This window comes from Mercurialis annua, linkage group LG4 (assembly GCF_937616625.2).
Source record: "Mercurialis annua linkage group LG4, ddMerAnnu1.2, whole genome shotgun sequence".
NCBI lineage: Eukaryota > Viridiplantae > Streptophyta > Magnoliopsida > Malpighiales > Euphorbiaceae > Mercurialis > Mercurialis annua.
The window spans coordinates 9,244,693-9,258,520 of NC_065573.1; positions in this window are offsets into that span (position 1 = coordinate 9,244,693).

Sequence of the window (13,828 nt, forward strand, 5' to 3'; positions counted from 1 at the left end):
TAAGTATGTCGCGTCTCAAGTCTCTTTAACGCGTCGTTACAATTACCTAAGCATGGCAAAGTTATATTATCCAAAGAGTGCATGAATAGTGACGCTATATTAGTATGTCGCGTCTCAAGTCTCTTTAACGCGTCGTTCCGATTACCTAAGCATGGTTAGGTTATATTATGCCAAGTGCTCGTTAAAAGTGTCGCTAGATTAGTATGCCACGTCACAAGTCACTTTAACGCGTCGTTCCGATTACTATGCATGGTTAGGATATAAAGCCAAGTGCTCGTTAAAAGTGTCGCTAAATTAGTTTGCCACGTCACAAGTCACTTTAACGCGTCGTTCCGATTACCTATGCATGGTTAGGTTATATTACGAAAAGTTCGCGCAAAAGGTGACAATATAATAGTATGTCGCGTCTCAAGTCTCTTTAACGCGTCGTTCTGATTACCTAAGCATGGTTAGGTTATATTACGTAATTTGTGCGTGAAAGTTACGCTAGATTAGCATGTCACCTGTCAAGTCTCTTTTAACGCGTTTTTATGATTACCTGAGTATGGTTAGGTTAAATTACGCAAAGTGTGCGTGAAAACTGACGCTAGATTACTATGTCGCGTCTCAAGTGTCTTTAACGCGTCGTGCCGATTACCAAAGAATGGTTAGGTAATATCACGCAAATCGTGCGTGAAAAGTGACACTAGATTAGTATGGTGCGTCTCAAATCTCTTTAACGTGTCATTTCGATTACCATTCTTATGTCGTGTCACAAGTCTCTCTAACGCGTCATTCCAATTACCTATGCATGGTTTGGTTATATTACACAAAGTGTTCGTGAAAAGTGACGCTAGATTAGTATGTCGCGTCACAAGTCTCTCAAACGCGTCGTTCCAATAACCTAAGCATGGTTAGGTTATATTACGAAAAGTGCGCGCAAAAGGTGACAATATAATAGTATGTCGCGTCTCAAGTCTCTTTAACGCGTCGTTCCGATTACCAAAGCATGGTTAGGTTATATTATGTAAAGAGTTCATGAATAATGACGCTAGATTAGTAAGTCGCGTCTCAAGTCTCTTTAACACGTCGTTCCGATTACCTAAGCATGGTTAGGTTATATTATGCGAAGTGTCGTGTCACAAGTCTCTCTAAAACCACCGTCCATTACATATGCATTGTTGGGTTATATTACGCCAAGTACGCATTAAATGTGCCGCTAGATTAGTATGACGCGTCACAAGTTTTTGTAATCCGTCGTTCGATTATCTAAGCATAGTTAATACATAAAGTGTGCGTGAAAAGTGACGCTAGATTACTATGTCGCGTGACAAGTCTCTCTAACGCGTCGTTCCGATAACCTAAGTATGGTGAGGTTATATTACGCAAAGTCTGCGTGAAAAGTGACGTTATATTAGTATGTCGCGTCACAAGTCTCTCTAACGCATCGTTCCGATTACCTAAGCATGGTTAGGATATGTTACACAAAGTGTGCGTGAAAAGTGACGCTAGATTAGTATGTCGCTTCTCAAGTCTCTTTAACGCGTCGTTTCGATTACCATGCTAATGTCGCGTCTCAAGTCTTTTTAACGCGTCGTACCGATTACCAAAGCATGGTTTGGTTATATTACGCAAAGAGTGCGTGAATAATGACGGTAAATTAGTATGTCGCGTCACAAGTCTCTTTAACGCGTCGTGCTAATTACCTAAGCATGGTTAGGTTAGGTTATGCAAAGTGTGCGTGAAAAGTGACGCTAGAAAAGTATGTCGCGTCTCAAGTCTCTTTATCGCGTCGTTTCGATCAGTATGCTTATGTCGCGTCACAAGTCTCTCTAACGCGTCGTTCCGATTTCCTAAGCATGGTTAGGTTATATTACGCAAATTATGCGTGAAAAGTGACACTAGATTAGTATGTAGCATCTTAAGTCGCTTTAATGTGTTGTTTCGATTACCTAAGTATGGTTAGGTTATGTTACGCGAAGTGTGAGTGAAAAGTGACGCTAGATTAATATGTCGCTTCTCAAGTCTCTTTAACGCGCCGTTTCGATTACCATGCTTATGTCGAGTCTCAAATCTCTTTAACGCGTCGTTCCGATTACAAAACCATGGTTATGTTATATTACGCAAAGAGTGCGTGAATAATGACGCTAGATTAGTATGTCGCCTCACAAGTCTCTCTAACGCGTCTTTCCGATTACCTACGTATGGTTAGGTTATATTACGCAAAGTGTGCGTGAAAAGTGACGCTAGATAAGTATGTCGTGTCTCAAGTCTTTATCGCGTCGTTTCGATTACCATGCTTATGTCGAATCAAGAGTCTCTCTAACATGTTCCGATTACATAAGCATGGTCAGGTTATATTACGCAAAGTGTGCGATAAAAGTGACACTAGATTAATATGCCGCGTCACAAGTCTCTTTAACGCGTCGTTCCGATTACCTATGCATGGTTAGGTTATATTACGCGAAGTGTGCGTGAAAAGTTACAATTGATTAGTATGTCGCGTTTCAAGTCTCTTTAACGCGTCGTTCCGATTACCTAAGCATGGTTATGTTATATTACACAAAGTGTGCGTGAAAACTGACGCTAGATTAATATGTCGCCTCTCAAGTCTCTTTAACGTGTCGTTCTGATTACCTAAGCATGGTTAGGTTATGTTACGCAAAGTGTGCGTAAAATGTGGCGCTAGATTAGTATGGCGCGTCTCATGTCTCTTTTACGCGTCATTTCGATTACCATTCTTATGTCGCGTCAGAAGTCTCTCTAACGCATCGTTCCGATTACCTAAGCATGGTTAGGTTATATTACGCAAAGTGTGCGTGAAAAATGACAATTAATTAGTATGCAATGTCTCAAGTCTCTTTAACGCGTCGTTCCGATTACCTAAGCATAGTAAAGTTATATTACTCAAAGAGTGCGTGAATAGTGACGCTAGATTAGTATGCCGTGTCTCAAGTCTCTTTAACGCGTCGTTCTGATACCTAAGAATGGTTATGTTATATTACGCAAAGAGTGCGTGAAAAGTGACGCTAGATAAGTATGTCGCGTCTCAAGTGTCTAGTACGTTTACGTTATGTTACGCAAAGTGTGCATGAAAAGTGACGCTAGATTAATATGTCGCGCCTCAAGTCTCTTTAACGCGTCATTCCGATTACCATGCTTATGTTGCGTCAAAAGTCTCTCTAGCGCATCGTTCCGATTACCTAAGCATGGTTAGGTTATATTAAGCAAAGTGTGCTTGAAAAGTGATAATAGATTAGTGTGTCCCGTCTCAAGTCTCTTTAACTCGTCGTTCCGATTACCTAAGCATGGTTAGGTTATATTACTAAAGAGTGCGTGAATCGTGACGCTAGATGAGTATGTCGTGTCTTAAGTCTCTTTAACGCGTCGTTTTGATTACCTAAGCATGGTTAGGTTATATTACGCAAAGTGTGCGTGAAAACTGACGCTAGACTAATATGTCGTGTCTCAAGTGTCTTTAACGCGTCGTTCCGATAACATAAGCATGGTTAGGTTATATTACGCAAAGTGTGCGTGAAAAGTGACGCTAGATTAGTATGGCGCGTTTCAACTCTCTTTAACACATCATTTCGATTACCATGCTTATGTCGCATCACAAATTCTCAAATGCGTCATTTTGATTACCTAAGCATGGTTAGGTTATATTACGCAAAGTGTGCGTGAAAAGTGATGCTAGATTAGTAGTATGTTGTGTCACAAGTCGCTCTAACGCGTTGTTCAATTACCTAAGAATAGTTAGGTTATATTACGCCAAGTGCGCGATAAAAGTGCCGCTAGACTCATATGTCGCGTCACAAGTCTTTTTAACGCGTCGTACTGATTACTTAAGCACGGTTAGGTTATATTACGCGAAGAGTGCGTGAATAGTGACGCAAGATTAGTATGTCGCGTCTCATGTCTTTTTAACGCGTCGGTCCGATTACCTAAGCATGGTTAGGTTATATTACGCCAAGTGAGCATTAAAAGTGCTGTTAGATTAGTATGTCGCGTCACAAGTCTGTTTAACGCGTCGTTCCGATTACCTGAGCATAGTTAGGTTATATTTATAAAAGTGTGCGTGAAAAGTAACAATGGCTTAAAATGTCGCGTCTCAAGTCTCTTTAACGCGTCGTTCCGATTGCTCTTATGGTTAGGTTATATTACGCAAAGAGTTCGTGAAAAGTGATGCTAGATTAGTATGGCGCGTCTCAAGTCTCTTTAATGCGTCATTTCGACTACCATGCTTATGTCGCGTCACAAGTCTCCCTAATGCGTCGTTCCAATTACCTAACCATGGTTAGGTTATATTACGCAAAATGTGCGTGAAAAGTGACGCTAGATCTAACGCGTTGTTCCGATTACCTAAGCATGGCTAGGTTATATTACGCAAAGTGTGCGTGAAAAGTGACAGTAGAGTATGTCGCGTCTCAAGTATCTTTAACGTGTCGTTCCGATTACCTTAGCATAGTTAGGTTATATTACGCAAAGTGCGGGTTAAAAGTGCCGCTAGATTAGTATGTCGCATCACAAGTCTCTTTAACTCATCGGTCCGATAACCTAGGCATTGTTAGGTTATATTACGCAAAGTCTGCGTGAAAACGGACGCTAGATTAGTATGTCGCGTCTCAAGTGTCTTTAACACGTTGTTCCAATTACCTAAGCATGGTTAGATTATATTACGCAAAGTGTGCATGAAAAGTGACGCTTGATTAGTATGTTGCGTCTCAAGTCTCTTTAACGCGTTGTTTCGATTACGAAAGCACGGTTTGGTTATATTATGTAAAGAGTTCATGAATAATGACGCTAGATTAGTATGGCGCGTCTCAAGTCTCTTTAACGCGTCGTTCCGATTACCTAAGCATGGTTAGCTTTTATTACGCCAAGTGCTCGTTAAAAGTGCCGCTAGATTAGTATGCCGCGTCACAAGTCTCTTTAACGCGTCGTTCCGATTACCTAAGCATGGTTAGGTTATATTACGCAAAGTGTGCGTGAAAACTGACGATAGATTAGTATGTCGTATCTCAAGTCTCTCTAACAATTCGTTCCGATTACCTAAGCATTGTTATGTTATATTACGCTAATTGTGCGTGAAAAGTTATGCTAGATTAGTATGTGACCTGTCAAGTCTCTTTTAACGTGTCGTTCCGATTACCTAAGCATGGTTAGGTTATATTATGCAAAATGTGCGTGAAAACTAACGCTAGATTAGTATGTCCCATCTCAAGTCTCTTTAATACGTCGTTTCCATTACCTAAGCATGGTTAGGTTATATTACGCAAAGTGTGCGTGAAAAGAGACGCTAGATTAGTATGTCGTGTAACAAGGCTCTCTAACGCGTCATTCCGATTACCTAAGCATGGTTAGGTTATATTACGCAAAGGGTGCGTGAAAAGTGACGCTAGATTAGTATGTCGCGTTTCAATTCTCTTTAACGCGTTGTTCCGATTACCATGCTTATGTCGCGTAACAAGGCTCTCTAACGCATCATTCCGATTACCTAAGCATGGTTAGGTTATATTATGCAAAGCGTGCATGAAAAGTGACGCCATATTAGTATGTCATGTCTCAAGTCTGTTTAACGCGTCATTCCGATTACCTAAGCATGGTTAGGTTATATTACGCAAAGTGTGCGTGAAAAGTGACGCTAGATAAGTATGTCGCGTTATCTTTAACGCGTTGTTCCGATTACCTAAGCATGGTTAGGTTATATTACGGAAAGAATGCGTGAAAAGTGATGCTAGATTAGTATGTCGCGTCTCAAGTCTCTTTAACGCGTCGTTTCGATTACCCAAGAATGGTTAGGTTACACAAAGTGTGCGAGAAAAGTAACGCTAGATTAGTATGTTGCGTCTCAAGTCTCTTTAATGCATCGTTTCGATTAGCTAAGCATGGTTAGGTTTTATTACGCAAGGTGTGCGTAAAAAGTGACGCTAGATTAGTATGTTGCGTCTCAAGGCTCTTTAATGCGTCGTTTTGATTACCTAAGTATGGTTAGGTTATATTACGCAAGGAGTGCGTGAAAAGTGACACAAGATTAGTATGTCGCGTCTCAAGTCTCTTTAACGCGTCGTTCCGATTACCCAAGAATGGTTAGGTTATATTATGTAAAGTGTGCGAAAAAAGTAAGGCTCGATTAGTATGTTGCGGCTCAAGTCTCTTTAACGCGTCGTTCCGATTATCTAAGCATGGTTAGGTTATATAACGCAAGGTGTGCGTGAAAAGTGACGCTAGATTAGCATGTCGCATCTCAAGGCTCTTTAATGCGCCATTCCGATGACCTAGGCATGGTTAGGTTATATTATGCAAAGCATAGGTCAAAAGTGACGCTAGATTAGTATGCCGCGTCTCAAGTCTCTTTATCGCGTCCTTTCGATTATCATGCTTATGTCGAGTCACAAATCTCTTTAACGCGTCGTTCCGATTACCTAAGCATGGTTAGGTTATATTACGCAAGCTGTGCGTGAAAAGAAACAATAGATTAGTATGACGTGTCTTAAGTTTCTTTAATGCGTCGTTCCGATTACCTAAGCATGTTACGAAAAGTGTGCGTGAAAAGTGACAATCGATTGATATGTCGCATCTCAAGTCTATTTAACGCGTATTTCTGATTACATATGCATGGGTAGGTTATATTATGAAAAGTGTGCGTGAAAACTGACGCTAGATTTGTATGTTGCGTCTCAATTCTCTTTATCGCATTGTTCCGATTATCTAAGCATGATTAGGTTATAATAAACAAAGCGTGCTTGAAAAGTGACGCTAGATTAGTACGTCGCATCTCAAGTCTCTTCAGCACGTCGTTCCGATTACCCATAGTTAGGTCATATTACGCAAAGAGTGTGTGAAAAGGGACGCAGGAAAAGTATGTAGCGTCTCAAGTCTCTTAAAAGCGTCGTTCCGATTACCCAAGAATGGATAGGTTATATTAGGCAAAGTGTGCAAGAAAAGTTGCGCGCATGCTAATCTCTTTAACGCGTCGTTCCGATTACCTAAGCATGGTTAGGTTATATTACAAAAAGTGTGCGTGAAAAGTAACAATAGATTAGTATGTCGCGTCTCAAGTCTCTTTAATGCGTCGTTCCGATTACCTAAGCATGGTTAGGTTATATTACGCAAAGTGTGCTTAAAAAGTGACGCTAGATTAGTATGGCGCATCACAAGTCTTTTATATGTGTCGATTCGATTACCGTGCTTATGTCAGGTAACAAGACTCTCTAACGCGTCGTTCTGTTTACCTAAGCATGGTTAGGTTATATTACGCAAAGGGTGCGTGAAAAGTGACGCCAGATTAGTATGTCGCGTCTCAATTCTCTTTAATACGTTGTTCCGATTACCTGTCACTAGATTAGTATGTCGCGTTCTCAAGTCTGTTTAACCCGTCGTTCCGATTACCTAAGCATGGTTAGGTAATATTACGCAAAGTGTTCGTGAAATGTGACGCTAGATAAGTATGTCACGTTCTCTTTAACGCGTCGTTCCGATTACCTAAGCATGGTTAGGTTATATTGCGCGAAGAGTGCGTGAAAAGTGACGCTAGATTGGTATGTCGCTTCTCCCAGTCTCTTTAACGCGTCGTTTCGATTACCATGCTTATGTCACGCCACAAGTCTCTCTAATGCGTCGTTCCGATTACCTAAGCATGGTTAGGTTATAGTACGCAAACTGTGCATAAAAAGGATCAATAGATTAGTATGTCGCGTCTCAAGTCTCTTAAACGCGTCGTTCCTATTACCTAAGCATGGTTAGGTTATATTACGCATAGTGTGCGTGAAAAGTGACGCTAGATTAATAGGTCTAGTCTCCAATCTCTTTAACGCATTATTCCGATTAGTATGTTTCGTCTCAAGTCTTTTTAACGCGTCTTTTCGATTACCTAAGCATTGTTAGGTTATATTAGGCAAAGTGTGCGTAAAAAGTGACGTTAGATTAGTATGTCGCGTCTCAAGTCTCTCTAACGCGTCGTTTCGATTTCCTTTGCGTTAGGTTATGTTACGCAAAGTGTGCGTGAGAAGTGAAACTACATTAGTATGTCGCGTCTCAAGTCTCTCAAACGCATCGTTCCTATTACCTAAGCATGGTTAGGTTATATTGTGCGTGAAAAGTGTTTTTAGATTAGTATGTTGCGTCTCAAGGCTCTTTAAAGCGTCGTTCCGATTACCTAAGCATGGTGGTTAGGTTATAATACGCAAAGTTTGCGTGATAACTGATGCTAGATTAGTATGTCGCTTCTCCATTCTCTTTAACGCGTCGTTTCGATTACCATGCTTATGTCACGTCACAAGTCTCTCTAATGCGTCGTTCCGATTACCTAAGCATAGTTAGGTTATAGTACGCAAAGTGTGCATAAAAAGGATCAATGGATTTGTATGTCGTGCCTCAAGTCTCTTTAACGCGTCATTCCGATTACCTAAGCATGGTTAGGTTATATTACGCATAGTGTGCTTGAAAAGTGACGCTAGATTAATACAAGTCTCTTTAACGCATCGTTCCGATTACCTAAGCATGGTTAGGTTATATTACGCAAAGTGTGCGTAAAAAGTGACGCTAGATTAGTATGTTTTTTCTCAAGTCTCTTTAACGCGTCGTTTCGACTACCATACTTATCTAGCGTCACAAGTCTATTTAAAGCGTCGTTTCAATTACCTAAGCATGGTTAGGTTATATTACGCAAAGTGTGCGTCAAAAGTGACGTTAGATTAGTATGTCGGACACTTTTCATAATATAACCTAACCATGCATAGGTAATCGGAACGACGCGTTAAATAGACTTGAGACTCGACATACTAATCTATTGTCACTTTTCACGCACACTTTTCATAATATAACCTAACCATGCTTAGGTAATCAGAACGACGCGTTAATGAGACTTGAGATACGACATACTAATCTACTGCTACTTTTCACGCACACCTTGCGTAATATTACCTAACCATGCTTAGGTAATCGGAACGACGCGTTACAGAGACTCGTGACGCGACAAAAGCATGGTAATCGAAACGACACGTTAAAGAAACTACTTTTGACCTATACTTTGCATAATATAACCTAACCATGCTTAGGTAATCAGAACGACGCAAAGAGCCTTGAGACGCGACATACTAATCTAGCGTCACTTTTCAGCCACACCTTGCGTAATATAACCTAACCATGCTTAGGTAATCGGAACAACGCGTTAAAGAGACTTGAGACACAACATATTAATCTAGCCTTACTTTTCTCGCAAACTTTGCGTAATATAACCTAAACATTCTTGGGTAATCAGAACGACGCGTTAAAGAGACTTGAGACATCATGACATACTAATCTAGCGTCACTTTTCACGCACTCTTTGCGTAATATAACCTAACCATGCTTAGTCAATCGGAACGACGCTTTAAAGATAACGCGACATACTTATCTAGCGTCACTTTTCACGAGCACTTTGCGTAATATAACCTAACCATGCTTAGGTAATCGGAACGACGCGTTAAACAGACTTGAGAACGCGACATACTAATCTAGATTCACTTTTTACGCACGCTTTGGGTAATATAACCTAACCATGCTTAGGTAATCGGAACAACGCGTTAAAGAGAATTGAGACGCGACATACTAATCTAGCGTCACTTTTCATGCACCCTTTGCGTAATATACCTAACCATGCTTAGGCAATCAGAATGACGCGTTAGAGAGACTAGTTACGCGACATAAGCATGGTAATCGAATCGACGCATTAAAGAGACTTGAGATGTGCCATACTAATCTAGCGTCACTTTTTATGCACACTTTGCGTAATATAACCTAACCATGCTTAGGTAATATGAACGACTCGTTAGAGAGACTTGTGATGCGACATAAGCATGGTAATTGAAACGACGCATATATGAGACTTGAGACGCGCCATACTAATCTAGCATCACTTTTCACGCACACTTAGCGTAATGTAACCTAACCATGCTTAGGTAATCGGAACGATGCATTGAAGAGACTTGAGACGCGACATACTAATTCTATTGTTACTTTTCATGCATACTTTTTGTACTATAACCTAACCATGCTTAGGTAATCGGAACGACGCGTTAAAGAGACTTTAGACGCGACGTGCTAAGCTAGCTCAACTTTTCGCACACACTTTACATAATATAACCTAACCATTCTTGGGTAATCGGAACGACGCGTTCAAGAGACTTGAGACGCGACATACTAATCCTGCGTCTTTTTTCATGCACTCTTTGTGTAATATAACCTAACTATGCTTAGGTAATCGAAACGATGCATTAAAGAGCCTTGAGACGCGACATACTAATCGAGCATCACTTTTCACGCACACCTTGCGTAATATAACCTAACCATACTTAGCTAATCGGAATGACGCGTTAAAGAGACTTGAGATGTGACATACAAATAGCGTTACTTTTCTCGCACACTTTGCGTAATATAACGTAAATATTCTTGGGTAATCAGAACAACGCGTTCAAGAGACTTGAGACGCGATATACTAATCTAGCGTCACTTTTCACGCACTCTTTGTGTAATATAATCTAACCATGCTTAGGTAATCAGAACGATGCGTTAAAGAGAACGCGACATACTTATCTAGTGTCACATTTCATGCACACTTTGCGTAAGATAACCTAACCATGTATCGGAACAACGCGTTAAAGAGACTTGAGACGCGAAGTACTTATCTATCGTCACTTTTAAAGCACGCTTTGTTTATTATAACCTAATCATGCTCTGATAATCGGAACAATGCGATAAAGAGAATTGTGACGGAACATACTAATCTAGAGTCAGTTTTCACGAACACTTTTCATGATATAACCGCATGGGCATAGGTAATCGGAACTACGCGTTAAATAGACTTGAGACGCGAGATACTAATCGATTATCACTTTTCGCGCACACTTTTCGTAATATAACCTAACCATGCTTAGGTAATCGGAACGCGTTAAAGAGACTTGAGACACAACTTACTAATCTATTGTTTCTTTTCATGCACACCTTGTGTAATATAACCTAACCATGCTTAGGTAATCGGAACGACGCGTTAGAGAGACTTGTGATGCGACATAAGCATGATAATCGAAACAAAGCGTTAAAGAGACTTGAGACGCGACATACTAATCTAGCGTCACTTTTGACCTATACTTTGCATAATATAACCTAACCATGCTTAGGTAATCGGAACGACGCATTAAAAAGCCTTGAGACGCAACATAATAATCTAGCGTCACTTTTTACGCACACCTTGCGTCACATAAATAATACGTATGTAATTGAGTTAAAGCTTAGGTAATCGGAACGAAGTGTTAAAGAGACTTGAGACGCAACATACTAATCTAGCCTTACTGTTCTCACACATTTTGCGTAATATAACCTAACCATTCTTGGGTAATTGGAACGACGTGTTAAAGAGACTTGAGACGCGATATACTAATCTCGTGTCACTTTTTACGCACTCTTTGCGTAATATAACCTAACCATACTTAGGTAATTGGAACGGCGCATTAAAGAGCCTTAAGAGGCGACATACTAATCTAGCGTCAGTTTTCACGCACACCTTGCGTAATATAACCTAACCATGCTTAGCTAATCGGAACGACGCATCAAAAGGACTTGAGACGAAACATACTAATCTAGCGTTACTTTTCTCGCGCACTTTGCGTAATATAACCTAACCATTCTTGGGTAATCAGAATGACGCGTTAAAGAGACTTGAGATGCGACATACTTTTCTAGTGTCACTTTTCACGCACTCTTTCCGTAATATAACCTAACCATGCTTAGGTAATCGGAACGACGCATTAAAGAGAACGCGACATTCTTATCTAGCGTTAATTTTCACGCACACTTTGCGTAATATAACCTAACCATGCTTAGGTAATCGGAACGACGCGTTAAAGAAACTTGAGACGCGACATACTAATCTAGCGTCACTTTTCAATCAGACTTTGTTTATTATAACCTAATCATGCTTAGATAATCGGAAAAATACGATAAAGAGAATTGAGACGCAACATACTAATTTAACGTCTGTTTTCACACACACTTTTCATAATATAACCTACCCATGCATAGGTAATCGGAACTAGGGGTTAAATAGACTTGAGACACGACATACTAATCGATTGTCACTTTTCACGCACACTTTTCGTAATATAATACTTAGGTAATCGAAACGACGCATTAAAGAGCCTTGAGACGCGACATACTAATCTAGCGTTACTTTTCACGCACACCTTGCGTAATAAAACCTAACCATGCTTAGCTAATCGAAACGACGCATTAAAAGGACTTGAAACTCAACGTACTAATCTAGCGTTACTTTTCTCGAGCACTTTGCATAATATAACCTAACCATTCTTAGGTAATCGGAATGACGCATTAAAGAGGCTTGAGACGCGACATACTTTTCTAGTGTCAATTTTCACGCACTCTTTCCGTAATATAAGCTAACCATGCTTAGATAATCGGAACGACACGCTAAAGAGAACGTGACATCGTCAATTTTCACGCACACTTTGCGTAATATAACCTAACCATGTTTAGGTAATCGGAACGACGCGTTAAAGAGACTTGAGACGCGACATAATAATCTATCGTTACTTTTCAAGCAGACTTTGTTTATTATAACCTAATCATGCTTAGATAATCGAAAAAATACGATAAAGAGAATTGAGACGCAACATACTAATTTAGCGTCAGTTTTCACGCACACTTTTCATAATATAACCTACCCATGCATAGGTAATCGGAACTACGCCTTAAATAGACTTGAGACACGACATATTAATCGATTGTCACTTTTCACGCACACTTTTCGTAACATTCTTAGGTAATCGGAACGACACGTTAAAGAGACTTGAGACACGACATACTAATCTACTGTTTCTTTTTACGCACACCTTGAGTAATATAACCTAACCATGCTTAGGTAATCGGAACGACGCTTTAGAGAGACTTGTGACGCGACATAAACATGATAATCGAAACGACTTGTAAAAGATACTTGAGACGTGACATACTAATCTAGAATCACTTTTGACCTATACTTTGCATAATATAACCTAACCATGCTTAGGTAATCGGAACGACGCACTAAAAAGCCTTGAGACGCGACATGCTAATCTAGCGTCACGTTTCACGCATACCTTGCGTTATATAACCTAACCATGCTTAGGTAATCGGAACGACGCGTTAAAGAGACTTGAGACGCAACATACTAATCTAGCCTTACTTTTCTCGCACACTTTGCGTAATATAACCTAACCATTCTTGGGTAATCAGAACGACGCGTTAATGAGACTTGAGATGCGACATACTAATCCTGCGTCACTTTTCACGCACTCTTTGCGTAATATAACCTAACCATACTTAGGTAATCGAAACGACGCATTAAAGAGCCTTGAGACGCGACATATTAATCTAGCGTCACTTTTCACGAACACCTTGCGTAATAAAACCTAACCATGCTTAGCTAATCGGAACGACGCATTAAGGAGACTTGAGACTCAACATACTAATCTAGCGTTACTTTTCTCGCGCACCTTGCGTAATATAACCTAACCATTCTTGGGTAATCGGAACGACGCGATAAAGAGAATTGAGAAACGACATACTAATCTAGCGTCACTTTTCACGCATCCTTTGCGTAATGTAACCTAACCATGCTTAGGTATTCGAATCGACGCGTTAAAGATACTTGAGACATACTAATCTAACATCACTTTTGATCTAAATTTTGCATAATACAACCTAACCATGCTTAGGTAATCGGAACGACACATTAAAGAGCCTTGAGACGTGACATACTAATCTAACGTCACTTTTCACTCACACCTTGCGTAATATAACCTAACCATACTTA